Consider the following 21,801-nt stretch of genomic DNA (forward strand, 5'->3'; position numbering starts at 1 on the left):
TTGCGCCCTGCGGGAGTCGGCAACGACGCCCTCAAACCCAGTGGCGCAGTGTTCATTCCCACTAACCTATGCGGGCCGTGCTTCTCGATTGCTCCTTGACATACGAAAGTGTCAGTGTGTCAGTTCACGAGTGTCCCATTCTCCACTAGATGTCACTGTAAATCAACTGCTTGAGGTGGGGACCCGGGTGTTTGGTGTTTTCTTTAGCCAGTACCAGGGTTTCAAGCCCGGTCAGTCCCTGCACTTGTGTCCTTCCCGACGGGGGAGCCCGGAGCCGGGTGCGGGCAGCGGGGCGCAGGGACCCGCTGCAGGGAGAGCACGCGCCTCCGAGGCGGTGGCCGGCGGAGGTGGCAGGGTGCAGAGCCGGAGGCGGACAAGCCCCGCGTTCCCTTCCGCCCCGCCAGCGAGACGGTCACGTGCCGCCGAGGCGCTGCCCCTGCAGGCGGCGGCGGCAGAGGAGGGCGGGGCCGGGAGGGGCGGGCCGGCCGACGCGGGGCTCCGAGGCGCCGCGCCCGTGGTTCGGGGTCGCCCCAGGCCGGAGGCGAGCCGAGCGCGTGCGCCGCGCGGCGGTGAGTCCGAGCCCGGGCGTGGAATGCGGCTCGTACGGCGCGCGCGCAGCGCCAGCCGCCGCAGGCGTGAAGGGGTGGGAGGGGCCAGCGCGTGCGTGCGGGGCCGCCGGGGGGCGGGGCTGTAGCGCGCGCGCCCGCCGGAGGGGGAGGGGCGGGGAGCAGCCGCGGAGCGCGCGCAGGGCCGGCCGCCGCGAGCGTGGACCGCGGCGCGGCGGTGTGACTGCCTCTCCCCGGCCCACCTCTCAGGTCCTCAGCTGGAACACTGTGCGGCGGCGGAGCCGGGGTCCGTGAGGCCGGAGGAGGCGGCCGAGCCCGGGCATGGTGGTCTGGGGTAACGCGGAAGGTGAGCGACCCCCGGGCCGGCGGCGGGCGTGGGGGAGGGGCGGGACCGGACACGCGTCTCCAGAGGCACCGCAGACCCGCCCGGCGGCGGCCGGAGCGCGGACCGCCGGGGTGGGGCGGGGGAGGGGCGCGTCGGCCCTGGCCCCGCGGGCAGTCCTATCGCGGCCTGGGCTGCCGGCGGCGCCCGGCCCTCGCGCCAGCAGCTGCCGGGTTATGTAACGCGTGACCTCCCCTTCCTCCTCCGCCATGGCGCGGCCAGCCCCGGCCCGGCACACGGCCGAGCCGCGCCGACCCCTCGCGCCCGCGGCCCTTCCCTCGGCGGTCCCCCCGTCCTGCCGGCCCCGCTCGGACTGCGCCGCAAACTCCTTCCTCCTGCGCCGGCGCCTCGGCCGGCCATTCACTCCCGCGCCATTCATTCGTGCGCGCGTTGGGGCGTTCGTTCAACAAGCATTTGCAGAACGTCGACTGGGGCAAGCGCTGGCGTTCTCTACCCGGCCTCCTGCCACAGCATTTCCCCCATACCCCCGACTTCTCCCACCCGCGTTGGATCCCGGAACCTGTGTCAGAGTATCCGAAGGCAATTTTTATTCACTTACTCCCCGTGTTAGTTATCTGTTCTCTTAATGTGCGGGGCACCGTCCACACTTCCACACAGTTAAAATGATTCAGCCCGTGTGTTTTACTCGTCTTCCTACCTATTCCCAGTTTGTAAAGAAATAACCTTAATGTAACAGTCCTTAATTGATTCCACCTTGTTTAAAAAAAATTCAGATGATGGAAGTCTACTAGTTCTATATTTACCTTCACGTCTTCTCAAACCATGTATTAAACAGAAATAGTATCATTTAGGTGAAAATGTAGACTAACACATACCATAAAGGGCTTGTAACTATTAAGGACTTTATGTAACAATTCTTAATTCTCTGTATCTGCCTGGTGTCTCTGGCTTGTCCACTTTAGTCTTGGAGAATAAGATTTCCTCTTTAGGTAAGGTAGGACATACCCTAATCTTGGCTCTTCCTGTGGAGTAATGCACACGGTAACTTAAACTGCGGGTACCTTTTACCTGTTTCCAAACTTGCGGTCTCTGCTTTCCAACATAGACTTTTCTTTGGCCGTACAAATGCTGATAGTGTGTTCCCTCCCTTCCTGTACTCCTCTGCTGGCACTTCAAAACTCACCTAAAGTTCCTCTTCTTCAGGAATCCTTCTCCAGTCTACATTCAGTTCCATTTTCCCTGTGTTATGCTGTTTTGTTTTTTTTTTTTAAGATGTAGGGTCTCACTCTGTTACCAGGCTGGAGTGCAGTGTCGTGATCATAGCTCACTGCAGCCTGGAACTCCTGGGGCTCAAGTGATCCTCCTGCCTCAGCCTCCCCAGTAGCTGGGACTGCAGGCCTGTACCACCACACCTGCTAATTTTTAAATTTTTCGTAGAGACAGGGTCTTGCTTGTTGGCCAGGCTGGTCTCGAGCTCCTGATTATCTTTTTGTTGCTATCCTCTTTTTATCTTATTTTGCAAGTCCCTTGAGGTCATAGTCTTTAGCAAACTCCTGTCATTTGTCATAGAACTTTAGTTCTATTTTATGATAAATGGTACATATTTAAGACTTTCTTTTAAAAGTTGGGAATCACTTTTAGGATTATTTTCTATGAAGTCTGAAGTAGAAAATAATTTTTTAAAATAATGTGCTTGAATGTGTAAGATCACCCCATTTTCCCCCACCCCCAAGTTCGAAATTCAGATTCTACATAAGAGAATTAAAGAAGCCTGTCCCCATCAGCAATAAACTAGTCATTATTAATGAGAAGTTACAATGACTGCATATAGTATGTATTTTACTGTCCTTTCTTTGATAGCTGCTATAGTGGAAGAATAGAAACTTCAGAGTTAGCTGTGCGTTTCAATTCTGGCTCTGCCAATTGTGACCTTGGACAAGTTGTTAATATCTGTGATTTTTTTCTCGTTTGTAGAATGAAGACATCATTTCCTACCTTGGGTAATGGTGTCTGAGGCTTAAATTCATTCTTAAATGTAAGGCACTTAGACCTTGGTGCACAGTGGATGCTCAATAAATACATACTCCCTTCGATACACCCCTTTAGTACAATTCACAATGTTGAATGAGCCTGGATATGCTAAGACACGAAGCATGAGAGGAAAGCTAACCAGAACAGGTGGTAGGTACCTCTTGTCTCCAAATAAATGAACAAGTCCTAGTCTAAAGAGCATTATGGTTCATTCTGCTTTTCAAGAATGTTTGGGTATATATGGCGTATTATAAGTCATAGGCTATATTAAATAGGACATTTAAAAATGAAAAGACCTTTTTAATCTTTTATTCTGTTCCTATGATAATAGCACCAACTGAAATACGGATATTAAAAAAGAATCCGATTTTTTTCAAAGGCAAGTCAGGAGGGGATATGAGGAGAGGAGAGGTATTAAAAAGTCTTTTTTACAGGCAAATAGGTTGCCGACTCTTTTAATATCTCGTCTGTTTATATAAACAGTACATGAATCCTAATCTAAGTTCTAGTTTCTCTTGCTTGGACTGTTACAATAATGCCTTCACTCATGTCTCTATTTCTTTTTCCCTGGCCATTCCCCACGTAACAATCAGTGTGATCTTTTTGAAAACATAAGTCAGATTGTCAGTTTCTTGCTCATTATCCTCCAAAAGCTTCCTATTACACTTGAATCTAAACCTGTTAGCATAGCCCATTGGGGCATTTTGGATTTGGCAGGTGCCAACTTCTAACCTTATCTCTTACCACATGACCTTCATAATCCTACTCCATGCCTACAGTCCTTTTGCCAGTTCTTGAACAAATTGTTCCCACCTTGGGATGTTATACTTGCTATTCTTTTAGGTGGACCACTCCTTCCCCTAGGTGGTCCTGGCTCTTGCCTTCACATCTTCTGTTTGCTGCTCAGACATCATCACCTCAGAGTGCCCTTCCCTAATCCTGAAAATAGAAGCCAGTTCCTCCCCTCCCTTCCCCTTCTCTCCCCTCCCCTCCCCTCCTCTCCCCCCCTCTCTCCTCTCCTCTCCTCTCCTCTCCTCTCCTCTCCCCTCCCCTCCCCCTGTTGCCAGGCTGGGTGCAGTGGCACAGTCACAGCTCACTGCAGCCTTGAACCCCTGGTCTCAAGTGATACTCCTGCCTCAGCCCCCAAATCACTGGGATTATAGGCATGCGCCACTGCTCCTAGCTGGTCTATCACTTTTGATGCTTTGTTTCTTTTTCTCCATCGCGTTTATTAGTAGGTGAATACACACTGTTCACTCATTTATTGATTTCCCCCATTAGACTTGTTTGCTCCCAGCCCTCTTCCCAGCTAGAGGACAGAGGCCTTCTCTGACTTGTACACAGCTTTATTCTCAGTGCTTAGAACTGTGCCTGGTACATAATAGGTTCTTAGCAAAACTTGTTGAATGAATGAATGATATAGTTGATTTGGACATTAGTTCTGGAGTCAGCTTGAATCAGAATCCAGGCTCCTACCATTTACTGATTGTGAGGCCACAGGCAAGTTATTAACTTTAATAACTTTTAATGACTTTTGGTGCCTCAGTTTGTTCATCTGTAAGAGGACTATAATAATAACTATCATAGGATTATGATGAGTAATAATTGAGTTAATATATGTAAGTGCTTAGGACAGGGTTATTTTTTACCTTTTAAGAACTATTTGAAATTAGCATATTCACTTAGGGTTTTCTGTTTTCACATGAGATAAAGGTAGCTTTAATTTTATATTTATTACTTTTTTGCTGAATTTTTGTTAGCTGTCAAAATTATATTTATGGAACTCTTAAAATCAATACATTTTGTGGCTGTCTAGAACAAATTAAAAAAATAAACTGAGAATAATCAGTATTTTGTCTTAATGTGTAAGTCAGGATTTTTATTCTTTAATCTGTAGAAGATGCGAAGAGTGATTATTTCAACAGCTGCCCACCAGAGTGGCTTTTATATATTTTCTTTGAAGTTTAGCTGGAGATCTGATCGTGGTAATGAAAGGACTTGCTGGAAGCTTCTTGTCTTGAGACAGGAAAATCCTTGAACATCCAGTTGAAGTGTGGGTCTTGTAATATTTGGGAAGGAAGAGATGTTTTATCGTCTTTGGTGTGTTCCATTTCTACCTCATTTCATTGTGGATTTTTCCCCTAAAATTGTATTTGATTCTTAATTAGAGTTTAAGATAATACAGCTATACTTTATATGTTCCTTTCGCTTTCTATTCTTTTCATAGTGTGATTATTTTTTCTTTAGCATTTACAGAAGTAGGAGAGGAAAAAATTGATGGAGACAATTACTTTATAACAGATAATTTGAGATAATACAACTTGAATTATTCTTATAAACTAGATTCTGCCTATGGCAATTACACTTGCATAATACTAGTTATTTTTACTTAGTCCAATTGTCCTTAGTAAAATGTTTGTTTGTAGGAACATTATGTTTTATTTCTCAGTCTGAACTTTAACAAGTAAAGGGATACTAAACTTCGGGCCTAAATTTAAAAAAAGTCAAAATACTGCTTTATGTCACATTTGTTTCAAAATTTAATAATAATTGCTAAAGTATTAAATATTTACTGTGTGCCAGGCTCTTTGCTAAGGTCAGTGTCTCATTTAATACCCACAGCTACCATAAAAGGTAGGCATGGTTGTAAAGAAACAGGTTTAGAGAGAGGTTATTACTTAGCTGGGTCACACAAGTAAGAAAGCTAGGATTTCAGCCTAGTCTCACCTGATTCCATAACCACTCTGCTGTGAGGCACATTGAAAACAAGGGCAGGAAATGTGGTTTTTATGCCTGTTATCCCAACATTTTGGGAGGCCAAAGTGGGAGGATTGCAAACAGGAGTTTGAGACCAGCCTGAGCAACACAACCAGACCCCATTTCTATAAAAAAAAGTTTTTAAAAATTAGCTGGGTCCAGGCCGGGCACGGTGGCTCACGCCCGTAATCCCAGCACTCTGGGAGGCCGAGGCGGGCGGATTGTTTGAGCTCAGGAGTTCGAGACCAGCCTGAACATGAGCGAGACCCCGTCTCTACTAAAAAAAAATAGAAAGAAATTATCCGGACAACTAAAAATATGTAGAAAAAAATTAGCCGGGCATGGTGGTGCATGCCTGTAGTCCCAGCTACTCGGGAGGCTGAGGCAGGAGGATCGCTTGAGCCCAGGAGTTTGAGGTTGCTGTGAGCTAGGCTGACTCCACGGCACTCTAGCCTGGGCAACAGAGTGAGACTCTGTCTCAAAAAAAAAAAAATTAGCTGGGTCTGGTGGCACATGCCTGTAGTCCCAGCTACTTGGGATGGGAGGCTGAGGCAGGAGAACTGCTTGAGCTGAGGAGTTTGAGGCTACAGTGAGCTATGAAAACTGCCACTGCATCATTCCAGCCGGAAGGACAGAGTGACACCCTGTTTCAAAAACAAAAAAAAAAAAACAAAAAAAAACAGGATTCCTGTTTGGAAACTTGCCATTGTAATTTATTATGTTATTTGTATATGTTTTTCTTAACTACTGGCAGTTTCATCATTATTTATGGCTAAGTTTTTTTTAGATTTAACTACTATGTTTAATTACCTATATGTTCTTGAAGCATGAAATATTTTAATAGGGTGATGATTTACAAAAGCGCTTTTTCTCATTAAGTCATTAAAAATAAGTCAGAGCATCATGTGTGTCATGGTATGTCAACTTCATAAATAGATTGAAAAGGATTTGCATATGCATCGTAGGGTGATACATCAGATTTAGGAAAACGTCATTAAATTTAAGGCTAAAATAAATTTCAGGTCGCAAGTAAATATTTAATGAAACTTATTGGTGATGTGTTTCTGCTGGTTACGGAGCAAATCTTTGTTTTTGGTAAGTAAGGAGGAACACATTGGTAGAATGTTTTTATATAATTTTAATGATTTTTGACATTTACTTACTGTTAATTTGTAAGAATATCTAAATTGTGAATTGTTGACTTTTCAACACCTGAGTAGATTCAGAATGTCCGTGCTAGAAAGAATCTTACAGGTTCTGTAGGCCATGCCCTTATATCCTACTGGAGAAAAGTAAAATCTCAAGAGTCATTCACCTACTAAAGAGGAAAAATAGAAGTAGAACTTAGGGGTTTTTTACTCTAAGGTCATTTTTTCCTCTGCTAGACTACACTGCTCCCTGTGTCATCTAGGGAAAGACTGACATTTAGTATCTCATATACAAGAGGGCAGAAAATTGAATGATAAATTGTGTGAAATTGTGATTTAAAGTCATGATTTTTTTTAATCATTGGAAAGTAATAGAAAAAATTCTTGTCCTCTGTTCATGATGCAATTGGAAATTATGCCTTTGTTCTCATGTAGGTAGGCAGCTGTCTTGTCCACATAGTATAGTTTGAGAAACAGTGTGATCCCACGGTTTTGTGCATGCATTAAAAGCTTGAGGCCGGGCGCAGTGGCTCACGCCTGTAATCCTAGCACTCTGGGAGGCCAAGGCGGGCGGATTGTTTGAGCTCAGGAGTTCAAGACCAGCCTGAGCAAGAGTAAGACCTCGTCTCTACTAAAAATAGAAAGAAATTAGCTGGACAACTAAAAATATATCGAAAAAATTAGCCGGGCATGGTGGTGCGTGCCTGTAGTCCCAGCTACTCGGGAGGCTGAGGCAGAAGGATCGCTTGAGCCCAGGAGTCTGAGGTTGCTGTGAGCTAGGCTGATGCCATGGCACTCTAGCCGGGGCAACACAGTGAGACTCTGTCTCAAAAAAAAGCTTACGTAGAAATGAGCAAAAAAAGTTGGTTGTGATGTGAATAGTTTGTACTCAAAACCAGTATGTGAGCATCAAAATGTTGCTCACTGGCTTCTTCAGTCATTCCTGATCATGCCCAAGGCTAAAAGGAACTTCTTAGAGGTTTAGTTTGTTCCTAAATTCCATCATATCTGCATTTGAAATTAGTAAGAATGGACTTAATGCATTTTTATCTTTTAAGCACTAGTCTGCATTATGTAGTTGAAATTATCATTGGAAGTCTTTGCTTTTTAAAATGCTTTTCATCAAGTTCTGAATTTTACTTTTATTACAACAAGTATTGGCTGTTTATTTCAAGACTTTTTTTAAGCCATTTAAGCTGGACAAGCCTGAATTTTGAAAAATATTTTAACAATTTCTTCTTTAATGTTTTAAGAAAAAAACCAAAAAAATCTCTTTACTTTTTGTAATGCTTTGTATCTTAAACAGTGCTTTCACTCAGCTTTTTCTCATTTAATCTCATGAGAGTCCTGGGAAGAGAGGGAAGGCAGTATGTCCTATTTTATAGCTGCAGTGTAATTCTGGCACCAACTATCCAGAGTTAGGTCACGCATCACATGTTAAGGGCACAGTCCACATGACTCCCTGCATTGCAGATATTAGCCACAAGGTGCTAGGGCTTCCAGGCTACCCACACTTCTAACCAACTGCCTACAACTTAAGGAGTTCCCACTACTTCCTCAGGTTTGATAATTTGCTAGAATGACACTGAACTCAGGAAAGTACTATTCTTACGATTACAGTTCTATTTTAAAGAATTCAAACCAGGGGCAGCCAAACGAAGACACACATAGGGCCAGGTCTAGGAGGGTCCCAAGCATGAAGCTTCCATATATTCTAAGGACACATGATCCTTCTAGTACATCAGTGTATGATTACCAACGAGGAAAGCTCACCCAGGCTTCAGTGTCCAGAGTTTTACTGGAGTTTTATTACATAGGTATGATTAAACTCAGTCTCTAGCCCCCTCTCCTTGGAGGTCAAGAAGTCAGGCTGATATCATGTGGCTTAAAGGCCCAACTCTCTAATCATGTGGTTGGCCTTTCCAACATGGCCAGCCCCCATCCTGAAACAAGTGGCCAACTGGGAGTCACCCTGTTAATATAAACTTAATGTGGTCCAAGGGACGCACCATGAATAATAACAAAGACACTCCTATTAGTTGGGAAATTCCAAGAATTGAGCATTCCAGGAACCAGGGACAAAGGCCAGCCAAATTCTTTATTATACAATGTTAACTGAAGAAGTGAAAACAGACACTTGCCCAATATGTGACAGCTGAAACTAATAGTATTGGTAGTAACCCAATGACCTCCATTATATTAAAAATTGGAGCAGGTTGCATTTGAACATATTTATATAGAAGGATTGCCTTCTGTTGAGAATTACTGTATGACATTATCTTTTATTGATAACAGTACTCACTTAAATGTTTTACTTACATAAGTTTGGTTGTAGGTTGGGTTATAAACTATTAGTATTTTAAAAAGCTCAATAATTCTGGCTATAAGAAGTTTGATTTCTGGTATTTTTCTTGAATATGTACTTTTAGACCTAGTGCTCAAAAGGTACTACTATTAAAGGAAAACTAAACCTATGAAGTGAGATTTCTGTGGGTGGGGGGGTGTAAGTAGTGATAATCTATTTGTTGTTAGAGTTTTAAAATGTCTCAGTAACTTAATTGCTGTTTTGAATTTCAGCACTTGAGTTGAAGTTATACTGTTTAAATTTATGATGTTGGGAGTTAATATTCTTTTGTTTATGCCCACCCAATAAAAAATCTTTTCTCTGATTGTCACTTAAAGATTATATTAAATTCTCTTGGAACTATTTCTCAGAGATAGAATCTGTTAGGTAAGGTATAGTGTGCTAAATAAACTGTTACATTGAATAAGACTTCTGGTGTCTTGAAGAATGTAGCATCTCCTTAGAATGTAATCTTTAAAAGGTAGTGTTTTTGTTTTTTAAAAAATATGTAATTTTAAATATATGGTATTCTTGGCATGATGCAAGGGAAAAGAGTCCAGAAACAGTGGTAACTTCTTAAACATTCTGCTCACTTTATGTTCACTTGCATTTACATTCGGTGAAAGGATTTGGGGAAAAAAGATTGGTGAAAGATGGAACTGATAGCAGATCCAGGAAAGAGTGACTTTGACCATATTTTTGGATTGCAGTTACTCAGAGGGATTTATTTCTAGTTATATGTCATGATTTATACCTGTTTACCTTGTGAGTTTAGAGAGCTAATCAATTGTAGTAATAGAATGAATGCACAATATGAGGCTTTCTACTAAGATTTCTAGGTCTTAGTGTAGGTTAGGCTCAACAGCCAGAAACTCTGCCTGTCTGTGTACCACGCTTCCCAACCATTTACATACACAAACTTATACTTCTTTTCCTAAAACTTAACAAAGTAAGATTTAAACTTCTTGTATGATATTCAAGGCCTTCTGTTATATTTCCTCAGCTACCTTAGTTCTTTTACCACTACATCTGGCCATGTGTCCTACATACCGGTCCATTCCAGAATGCCCTCAACATCTTTCTGCATTTTTTCTTTTGTGTTTTTGATTATGAATTTTCCTTCTTCCTGAAATCTCTCCCTCCTTCTTATTGTTCTTAGTGCGGACCTACCTCTTTAGTGATGCCTTCTTGGGTTTCTTCAACATGAGATTTATTGCTGTTTTCTGTGCACATTTATTGCATTCTATCAGTGCCTCTAATGTAGGATTGATATGATAGTTTTATGCAAATCTTTTTTCTTTGATAACTTTGGATTGTGGTTTATAATTTACTCACCTTGAAAACTGTGAATTATAGTAAATGCTCAGTGAATATGAAGTAAACCATTAGATCAGACCTGGAATTTGGGGTATGGGAGCATGAGAGGCAGGACAGGAGAAATTTTGTCATCTATGATCTAATTAAAACCTTCAAGTGGTGAGTTGCATTTATTCGTGTTGTGAAATTTCTTTTTACTTAGTTCATATTGTAGAGACATTCTCTCTAAGTATAACCTGTTTCATTACTTCTGAACTCCAGCCCTTGTCTCTCTTTTCACTGTTCTACAAACATTTTAGGTATAGACAAAGTCATTGGTTCTCAAAGTGTGTGCCTCAGACCAGCAGCGTCAGTATTACTTGGGAACTTTTTAGAAATGCAAATTTCTGGCCCTACCCTAGGCTCACTGAATCAAAAACTTGGGAGTTAGGCCCAACAGTCTGTGTTTTAATACTACAGTCCAACACCACCTCCTTGCCCCTCAGGACCAGTACCAGTCAGTGGCCTTTTAGGAACCAGGCTGCACAGCGGGAGGTGTGAACCAGTGAGTGAAGCTTCATCTGTATTTACAGCCGCTCCCCATAGTTTGCATCACTGCCTGAGCTCTGCCGCCTACCCCCTGTTTCCGTGGAAAAATTGTCTTCCATGAAACCAGTTCCTGGTGCCAAAAAGGTTGGGGACTGCTATAACAGACTCAAGCATGAGAACCACTGTTTTAGATAAAATCCGTCTTTGATAGATAGTACCTCCTGATTCTCTGGCTCAGTTCTGTTCCTATTGCTAGCCCTTCTGCTGTGGCCTTTAGAATCCCTGATTTACTGCAACCTTGAACTCTTCTATACATAATCATTTGGCTTTCCTGTGAGAATATACCACTTCTCCTCAGTGAAGGTCAGTGGCTTTTTATTCCTTTGTCGGGACTCTTTTTATCATGTCATCTCTAGACCATTCTTTTGTTTAACTTTGTAGCTTGATCCCCACTTAGGGACATGCTGACTTTGAGATGCTTGGGACATCCTAGTGGAGATGTTTAATAAAAGCAGTTGGGCCATGTGGTTTAGAAGACAGAAAACCAGGAAAATTGAGAGAGGGTGCTAGGCAGCCTTAGGTGACTTGGCTGTGCTCTGGAAAGTCAGGGAAAGCAGTTCTTGTATTTTAAGGTGTCTCCATGTCTTTCCCTTTCTTTCTATGGAGATCTGTAATTCCAGGGAAGGAAACTATTGGTAATTCTTTCAGAAAGCCCCCTTCAGTTTGCATTCACGTGATTGATTTTGCTAAATCGTGCATCTTTTTAGGAGTTTTTTTTTTTTAAGTTATGAATAACTAAAAGTATAAGGGAGAGAAAATTCTTTGATATATTGAATTGTTTGGGATAGGGCTTTCCTTTCAGTCTGATCAGCCTCAAACTGGGACATTACAAATGATTGTTATGCATTCTGAGTTTTAATATATCCAAATACTTTTTATATAGTACATCTTATTGTTTGTCACTTTTTATCTCTGTAATTTATTTAAATATTGAATCAAAATTGTAATATCATTTGTTAGAGTACAGGCTAAGCTGCTGTAACAGAGACTTCTGAATGCAGTGGCACAAACAGTTTTAAGTTTTACTTTCTCCTGTGAGTCCAAAGGTAGGTAAGCAATCCACAGTGGATGAACAACTCTTTTTTAGGTTGTTCAGGGTTCCACATTCCTTTTGTTTGCTCAGCCACTCCCTAGGGTATTATCCTCATTCCCATGGTTGCAGCTGTTACTTCACAACTGCATTCCAGAAAATGAGATAAACAGCTTCTTTTAAGAATATGGCACATACTTTATACACATTACTCATATCCCATTGGCCAGAACCTGGTCACATAGCCACTCCTGATTTTTAGAGGAGCCTGGGAAATGTAGTCTGTAGCTGGCAATCCTGCTTCCCACTAAGAGGGGTGGGAGAGGTGTTCTGTTACTAAAGGAGGAGTGGATACTGGAGGACAGTGCCATTCTGCCACTGCAGAGTTTGGGAGTACCAAGACCACCCTCACTTCTGACATTGCAAGTTTGGGGATCCCTACCACCTTTAGGTTCAATAATTTGCTAGAATGGCTTACAGAACTCCAGAAAACTCTTGTACTTTTGGTTGGATTTATTACAGTGAAAAGCTACAGAATAAAATCAGCCAAGGGAAAAGTTGCGTGGAGCACACAGAAGAGTTACATATGTGGAAATAACGTCCTTTCCCAGGGGACTTGTGGACAGTGCTAACTTGTGGCACTGATGTGTAAAGTGTAGAGAATCACCAATCAGGGAAATTCACCCAAGCCTTGGTTTGTGTTGGGGTTTGGTCACTTAGATGTGATTGACTACTGGCATGTTTGACCTTTAGTCTCCAACCCTTCAGGAGGTTGATAATATTACACAAAGCTCTAAGCCCTCACCGTAAATCAGTGTTAGACTATTTGGAGTGGCTCAAAGCCACCAGGTAAACAAAGGCTTTTAACAGGCAGGAAATTCCAAGGGTTTAGATATTACCTCCCAGGAACTAAGGTCAAAGGCCAGAGCTCTCTTGGGGTAAGGTTAATTTCTACTACACAGCCACATCTGTGGATAGGCACGTCCTGTTTTTTGGAAAGTATAGAAAAACTTGCATAATACATATGCTTTTGTTTCAAGCTCTTTTTTTTTGGTTTGTTTAAGTGGGTAGACGTACAGAATGATAATACATTTTAAAGACTGCAGAAGACTCTAGAGTCTGTCAGGTCCAACTCTGTTCATGTGCGGAAGAACTAAGATCCAACTGATTGTGACTTGCTTAAGGTCAGAGAACCAGTTAGCAACAAAATTGGTGCTGAATCTGGGTCTTTTTTTTTGAGACAGGGTCTCGCTCTGTTGCCAGGGTAGAGTGCAGTGGTGTCATAGCTCACTGCAGCCTCAAACTCCTGGGCTCAAGCGATCCTTCTGCGTCAGCCTCTCGAGTAGCTGGGACTACAGGCATGTGCCATCACACCTGGCTTACTTTTCTGTTTTTTGTAGAGATGGGGTCTGGCTCTTGCTCAGGCTGGTCTCGAACTCCTGAGCTCAAGCGATCCTCCCGCCTCAGCCTTCCAGAGTGCTAGGATTATTACAGGTGTCAGCCACTGCACTTGGCCTGACTCTGGGTCTTGTCTTCTTCTCATGAGTATAGACTGGTTGGGTTCTAGATGGAGCTTATTTGTTGGACCTATTTTCTTCCTGAGTCCTGTTACATATATAGCTGCTACTTTGTCTAACCCAAACAGGTGCTGGTGAGTAAGCTTCTGTTTTGTTGAATTGAATTAGGCTAGTGCAATTTAATAATGTTGTTACTTTTTAAGCAGTTCATATTGATACCATTGTTATTTTCTCCACTAAAGATTTGGGAACACAGCTTTATAGAGGATGAGTATGCTTTTGTACCACAAACCAGCAGTGCAGCCTTATAGAACATTTTAGCTTCTCTACCCTAGAAAGAAACTGCAAAATAAATAGCACTGGGCTTACTTACTCTATAGATGAGTTGTAAAGATAAATGATAGATTTAGAAGGCCCTTTGAAAAAATAAAGGCACGTGGAAATGTAAGATATTAGTATTGGTATGTTTAATGTAAAGAATTTAAATTTGAATGTTGAAATTCAACGAACATCAAAAGGAAGGAAATACAATGTCAGTTAACAGGTAAATTTTTTAGATGGTGAGAATATGGGTAATTTCTCCCTCTCCCTTTCTGTATTTTCCAATTTTCTACAATAAACGTGTATTGCTTTTATAAATAGAGCAGGACAAACTGTTTTTGGAAAGGAACACCTAGCAAGATTGAATACTGTACTTAGCAGCATGATAAAGCAGTGTATAAACGCGAATCAGTAATGGGGGAATAGTAGAGAATGTCCCAAGAAAAGATGGAAAGATCAGACTCACTTCAAGAAAAGGCCTATGTACCAAAGCCTGTATTTTTTTTTTAGGAGAGTATGGTATGCCACTTTTATTTGATAGATTAAAGTTCTTTGAGTTCTGTGTTTATAAAGTTGGTATCTCATCTAGTACAGGAATTGTTTCATTGCAGCAGAAAAAATTGGTAACAGGAAAATGTTTTAATATAATGAAGGTAAAAAACCCACAAAGTTGTGAAGAAAGGTTTCTGTTAGGAATAAAATCTGATCTAAATATCTTGGACTTTTATGTATTTTTTTAAGAGATCTTAAATACTAGAAATGCACGCAGCACTATTTTTAGAACGTAAACCATTGGCTTGGTTTAGAATCAGTTGCTGAAAGCTAAGTATATGCTGAAGACTAGAGACAGTAGTTGTGCTTCTGTGGAAATTCTGCCCTTCATCTAAGTGTCCGATTTTTGTTTTTCTTTTAAATACCTTGGTGAGAGTCAAAGTCAAAACCTGATTGTAATATGTGAGATGGGTCTGGAAGTTTGCCCTACTTCCCTGAAATTCAGTAATCTCTGTAGTGCCAGTGTAACTTCAGTTAGAGCAGCGGTCCCCAACCTTTTTGGCACCAGGGACCGGTTTCTTGGGAGACAATTTTTCCACGGGGGTTGATGATGGTGGTGGTGGTTTTGGGGTGATTCAAGCGCATTACATTTATTGTGTACTTTATTATTACTACATTGTAATATATAATGAAATAATTGTACTACAACTCACCATAACGTAGAATCTAATGGAGCTCAGGTGGTGATGTAAACAATGGTGAGTGGCAGTAAATACAGATGAAATTTGGCTTGGCCTCCATTCACCTCCTGTGCCTCCTCTGCTATTCCTAAGTTTCATGGAAGAGAATTTTTCCATAGACAGGGCTGGAGGACAGCAGAGCTCTGCGGTCTGGTCCCTAACAGGTCGAGGACTGGTACCAGTCCGCAGCCTAGGGGTTGGGGACTACAGGCTTAGAGAATGATGTTCTGTATGGTTGAGTCAAAACAGAATCAGAAACAGCTGTATTTTTTTATCTAAACATTAAATAAAAAGCTCTTTATCTAGTGTTGAAGCTCTTGCCATTGAAGGACAAAATAAGAGCACATTGGAATAGATGTTGTCAAACTTTTTTAGTGCCTGTGTGGTAGCACCTCATTTACTTAGTCACTCATAAGGGTGGTACCTGGTCCTTGTAAATTACTTCTGCAGTTGGCCTGCCACTGTTCCAATTCAAAGAAGAAAAAAAAAATCCCAGTTACTGCTGTACAGATTTCTTGGAGAAATAGCCTCTTTCCCAGCTTTGCATTCCAACTGAGAATCCTAATTACTCCCTATTCCTTGCAGCTTGCCAGTCTCTGTGATCCTGGCTGCCTATGGAGAGTTTCCAGGTTCAGAAGTTTTTTTTTTTCCCCTTTACTTTTTCTCCTTTAAAAAGTTTTTAAAAAAATTTTTAATTGTGGTAAAATACATATAACATAAAAATATACCACTTTAACCATTTTTTAAATGTGTAGTTCAGTAGTGTTAAGTACATTCACATTGTTTGGCAGCCATCACCACCATCCATCTCAAGAACTCTTTTGCCTTGCCTGAGAGTCTGCCCATTAAATAGTAACTCCCCCACCACCATTTTATTTTCTGTCTCTATGAATTTAACTACTTTCAGTACTTAATATGAGTAGAATCACAGTATTTGTCCTTTTGTAAATGATTTATTTCACTTAGCATAATGCCTTTAAGTTTCATTCATGTTGTAGCACGAGTTGGAATTTCCTTCCTTTTTAGGACCAAATAATATTTCATTGCATGTATATGCCACATTTTGTTTATCTATTCATCAGTCCATGGATACTTGGATTGCTTTTACCTTTTGGCTCTTGTGAATAATGATATGAACATGGATATACAAATATCTGTTCATGTCCCTGCTTTCAGTCCTTTTGGGTGGAATCATACGGTAAGTCTATTTCTAAATTTTTTAATAATTGCCATACTGTTTTCCATAGCAGCTGTACCATTTTATATTCCCACCCACAGTGCACAAGGTGTTCAGTTTCTTCCCATCCTCATCAACACTATTTTCTTTTCTTTTTTAAATTTTTAATTATGGGTACATAACAGTTGTGTATCTTTATAGAGTGCATGTGATGTTTTGCTACAGGTATACAATGTAAGTTAATCAAATCAGGGTAATTGGGGTATCCATCACCTCAGGCATTTATCATTTCTTTGTGTTAGGAACATTCTTATTCCACTTTATTAGTTATTTTAAAGTTATACCCTAACTTGTTGATTATAGTCACTTTGTTGTGCTATCAAATATTTTTCATTCTATCTATCTATATTTTTGCATCCATTAGCCATCCCCACTTTATCCCCCCTCCCTGCTACCCTTACCAGTCTCTGGTAATCATCATTCTACTCTCTGTTTCCATGAGATCAATTGTTTTTAATAATTTGCTCCCACATATGAGTGAGAATAGTAAGATTTGTCTTTCTGTGATTGGCTTATTTCATTTGACATAATGTTCCATCCATGATGTTGCAAATGACAGGATTTTATTCTTTTTTTGTGACTATATAATATCCCATTATGTATATGTACCACAATTTCTGTATCCATTCGTCCATTGATGGACACTTGGGTTGATTCCAAATCTTGGCTATCATGAGTAGTGCTGCAATAAACATGGGAGTGCGGCTATCTTTTCAATACCCTGAATTCTCCTCTTTTGGATATACCCGACAGTGGAATTGCTGGGTCAGACAGTACTTCTATTTTTACTTTTTTGAGGAACCTCCATACTGTTTCTATAACAGTTGAACTAATTTACATTCCCACCAACAGTATATGAGGGTTTCCCTTATCTCCGCATCCTTGTCAGCATTCTTTATTGCCTGTCTTACTGATAAAAGCCATTTTAACTGGGGTGAGATGATATCTCATTGTAGTTTTGATTTGCATTTCTCTGATGACTAATGATGTTGAGCGTTTTTTCATATACTTGTTGGCCATTTGTCTTCTTTTGAGAAATGTCTATTCATATCCTTTGCCCATTTTTTAATCGGATTATTTCATTTTTTTCCTATTGAGTTGTTAGAGTCCTTTGTGTATTCTAGTTATTAGTCCTTTGTCAGATGGGTAGTTTGCAAATATTCTCTCCCATTCTGTGGGTTGTATCTTCCCTTTGTTGATTGTTTCCTTTGCTGTGCAGAAGCTTTTAGTTTGATGTGATCCTGTTTGTCCAATTTTGCTTTGGTTGTCTGTGTTTTGGAAGTATTACTCAAGTCTTTGCCCAGACCTATGTCCTGAAGTGTTTTTTCTACAATGTTTTCTTTTAGTAGTTTCATGATTTCAGGTCTTAGGTTTAAGTCTTTAATCCATTTTGATTTGATTTTTGTATATGGTGAGAGATGAGAGTTTAGTTCATTCTTCTGCATATGGACATCCAGTTTTCCCAGCATGATGTGTTGAAAAAACTGTTCTTTCCCCACTGTATGTTCTTCGCACCTTTGTTGAAGATTAAGTTCACTATAGATGTGTGGATTTATTTCTGGGTTCTCTATGTTTTGTTGGTCTGTGTATCTGTTTTTTATGCCAGTACCATGCTATTTTGCTTACTGGAGTTTTGTAGTATAATTTGAAGTCAGGTAATGTCATTCCTCCAGTTTTGTTCTTTTTATTAAGATGGTTTTGGCTATTCTGGGTCTTTTGTGGTTCCGTATGAATTTTAGGATTATTTTTTCTATTTCTGTGTCATTGGTATTTTGATGGGGATTGTATTAAATCTGTAGATTGCTTTGGGTCATGTGAACATTTTAACAGTATTGATTCTTCCAATCCATGAGCATGGAATATCTTTCCATTTTTCTGTGCCCTCTTCAATTTCTTTCATCAGTGTTTCATAGTTTTCATCATAGAGATCTTTTACCACTTTGGTTAAGTTTATTCCTAGGTACTTTATTTGTAGCTGTTGTGAATGGGATTACTTTCTTAGTTTCTTTTTTTAGATCGTTTACTATTGGCATATAGAAATACTACTGATTTTTGTATGTTGATTTTGTGCCCTTCAGTTTTACTGAACTCGCTTATCCATTCGAAAAGTTTTTTTTTTTTTTTTTTGGTGGAGTCTTTAGGTTTCTCTAGATATAAGATCATATCTTCTGCAAACAAGGATAATTTGACTTCTTCCTTTCCAATTTGGATGCCCTTTATTTCTTTCTCTTGTCTGATTGCTTTAGCTAGAATTTCCAATACTATGTTGAGTAACAATGTGAAAATGAGCACCCTTGTCTTGTTCAAGATTTTAGAGGAAAGGCTTTCAGTTTTTCCCCATTCAGTATGATACTAGCTGTGGGTGTGTCATATATGCCTTTTATTGTGTTGAGGTAAGTTCCTTCTATACCCAGTTTTTTGAGTTTTTATCATGAAGGGATGTTGAATTTTATTGAATGCTTTTTCAGCATCATTTGAAATGATCATATGGTTTTTGTCCTTTATTCTGTTGATGTGATGTGTCACATTGATTGATTTGGGTATGTTGAACCATCCTTGTATCCTTGAGATGAATCCCACTTGATCATGATGAATAATCTTTTTAATGTGGTGTTAATTCGGTTTACTAGTATTTTGTTGAGGATTTTTGCATCTGTGTTCATCAGAGATATTGGCTTATAGTTTTCTTTTTTTGCTGTGTCTTTGGTTTTGGTATCAGGGTAATAATACAGGCCTCCTGGATTTGAGTTTTGGTGTCTTACCTCTTCTTGATTTTTGGGGGAATAATTTATGTAGGATTGGTAATAGTTCATTGAATACTTGATTCAATCTTGGTAGGTTGTATGTGTCTAGTAATTTATCCATTTCTTTTAGGTTTTCCAATTTATTGGCATATAGTTGCTGATAGTAATCTCTAATGATTCTTTAGATTTCTGCGGTATCAGTTGTAATGTCTCCTTTTTCATCTCTGATTTTATTTGAGTCTTCCCTCTTTTTTTAGTCTGGCTAAAGGTGTGTCAATTTTGTATGTCTTTTCAAAACAATTTTTCATTTTATTGATCTTCTATAATTTTTTTGTTTTGATTTCATTTATTTCTGCTTTTATCATTTTTTTATTCTATTAATTTTGGGTTTGGTTTACTCTTGTTTTTCTAGTTCTTTGAGATGCATTATTAGGTTGTTTATTTGAAGCTTTTCTACTTTTTTGATGTAGGCAGTTATTGCGATGAACTTTCCTCTTATTACTGCTTTTGCTGTATCCCATAGGTTTTGATATGTTGTGTTTTCATTTTCAGTTGTTTCAAGAAATTTTAAAATTTTCTTTTATCTCTTCATTGATCCACTTGTCATTCAGGAGCATATTGTTTAATTTCCATTGTATAGTTTCTAGTGTTCCTCTTGTTATTGATTTCTAGTATTATTCTGTTGTCAGAGAAAAAACTTGGCATGATTTCAGTTTTTTTGAATTTTTAAGACTTGTTTTGTGGCCTAACATATGGTCTATCCTTGAGAATGATCTGTGAGCTAAGGAGAAGAATGTGTGTTCTGCAGCTATTGGATGAAATGTTGTTTAAATATCTACTAGGTACATTGGGTCTAAAGTGCACATTAAGTCCAATGTTTCTTTGTTGATTTTCTGTCTGGATGATCTGCCCATTGTTGAAAGAGGAATGTTGAGCTCTCCAATGATTATTGCACTGGGGTCTGTCTCTATCTTTAGCTCTGATAATATTTGCTTATGTATCTGGGTACTCCAGTGTTGGGTGCATATATATTAAGAATTGTTATATCCTTTTGTTGAATTGACTCCTTTATGATAACCTTCTTTATTTCTTCTTATACTTTTTGTCTTGAAGTCTATTTTATCTGATAAAAATATAGCTGTTCCTGCTCTTTTCTGGTTTCCATGTGCATGTAATATCTTTTTCCATCCCCTTATTTTCAGTCTGTCTTTATAGTTGAAGTGTGTTTCTTGCAAACAACACATAGTTGGCTCTTGTTTTTTTAATCCATTCAGCCACTCTGTCTTTTGATTGAAGAATTTAGTCCATTCACATTCAATGTTATTGATAGGTAAGGATTTATTATTACTGCCATGTTGTTATTTGATTTCTGGTTGTTTTGTGGTCCTCTTTCTCTTTCTTACTTCTTTCCTATCTTTCTTTGTTAAAAGTGATTTTCTCTGGTAACGAAAATCAGAGCTGGGCGTTGGCAGTGGGTAACAGGTTGGGCCAGCCAGGATTCAATAGTTTTAAATTCTGGAGATGTCAGGTAAACTTTGGTATTTGTTTAATATTTGTCTTGACTATGGAAGACAAAATAATCAGTAACTTTTAAATAGAAGGTCATAAAAAATTAATTCAGTACCATGTAATTTTTTTTTTCTATTTCACATTGGGTTAGTAATCTTCATGAATACATTAGCTTTTTAATTAAAGTTTTGGAAGTTTTTTTCTAGTCCAAATGGTATGATCTCCAAAATTATCAGAAACCTATATTCAAGAGTACGTGTCAGTCCTTTCCGTGACTTTTGTTAAGCAAATTTTGGACTGTAGGTATTTAAACTGCTTTTTGAGAAGAATCACAGTAAGATGATAATTGTTTGGATGATAAAAAAAAGTCTTAGAATAGTTAGGGTTAAGGAGACAATTGACAAAAAAATTTGGTTATTTTTGTGGAATATAACAATTTAACATTATAATTATTATTGATAATGTATCTTAAGACATATCAGAATTTTAGGACTCTCATATGATATTAGAATGCATAGTTTTAATGTATTTATACAAATGTAACCCCAGAGAAAGTTAAACACCATTTCATATTTGACAGTTTTTCCTATGTGGTATGAACATACCAAATAAGACTAATTTTTTTTTTGAGTGGCTCTAGTACTTAAAAAGCTTGTTTGAGGACTGGATTTAAAATTTTGATTTTGGAAACTTTGTCAGATATCAAAAGTTTAAAACATTTGTTTACAATAGGGTCACAGGTTATTATAAAATAAATCACTTATTCAGCAAAAGTGATAATTTTGAGATTTCAGAAAGCAAGACCTTTACTCTTTGATGGAGAGGTGATTTAGTTCCTCATTCATAAAACCTAATAAAAAACTAAAAGACAAGCTAATGAAGAGACAGATTGAACCTCTTTTTCTTTGTCTCTCCTCTTTTTGTTTTTAAGTTTACTGACCAGGTAAACAAAAATTTTTGTTCTCTATTAGCATTACATGAAAATTTTATTCAAATAAAACTAAATTTTACCTTTATATTAATATGTTATTAATGCTAAAGCTAATTTTCATAAAACCCATAAGCAAATTTATTTAATTTTATTTTGACCATAAAGTAAGATTTTTATAAACCTTTT

General features: G+C 39.4%; 1 protein-coding gene across 1 annotated transcript in view; it reads left to right on the forward strand.

Moving 5' to 3' along the window:
• Positions 1 to 796: 796 nt before the first annotated feature.
• REV1 (REV1, polymerase (DNA directed)) overlaps positions 797 to 21,801 on the forward strand; it is an 82,289-nt gene continuing 61,284 nt past the window's right edge. Inside the window, exon 1 of the mRNA XM_012641870.1 lies at positions 797 to 912. The gene's annotated coding sequence lies outside the window, so the exon portion shown is untranslated. The remainder of the gene's footprint in view (positions 913 to 21,801) is intronic.

Source organism: Propithecus coquereli, unplaced genomic scaffold, assembly GCF_000956105.1.
Source record: "Propithecus coquereli isolate 6110/MARCELLA unplaced genomic scaffold, Pcoq_1.0 Scaffold171, whole genome shotgun sequence".
Taxonomy (NCBI): Eukaryota; Metazoa; Chordata; class Mammalia; order Primates; family Indriidae; genus Propithecus; species Propithecus coquereli.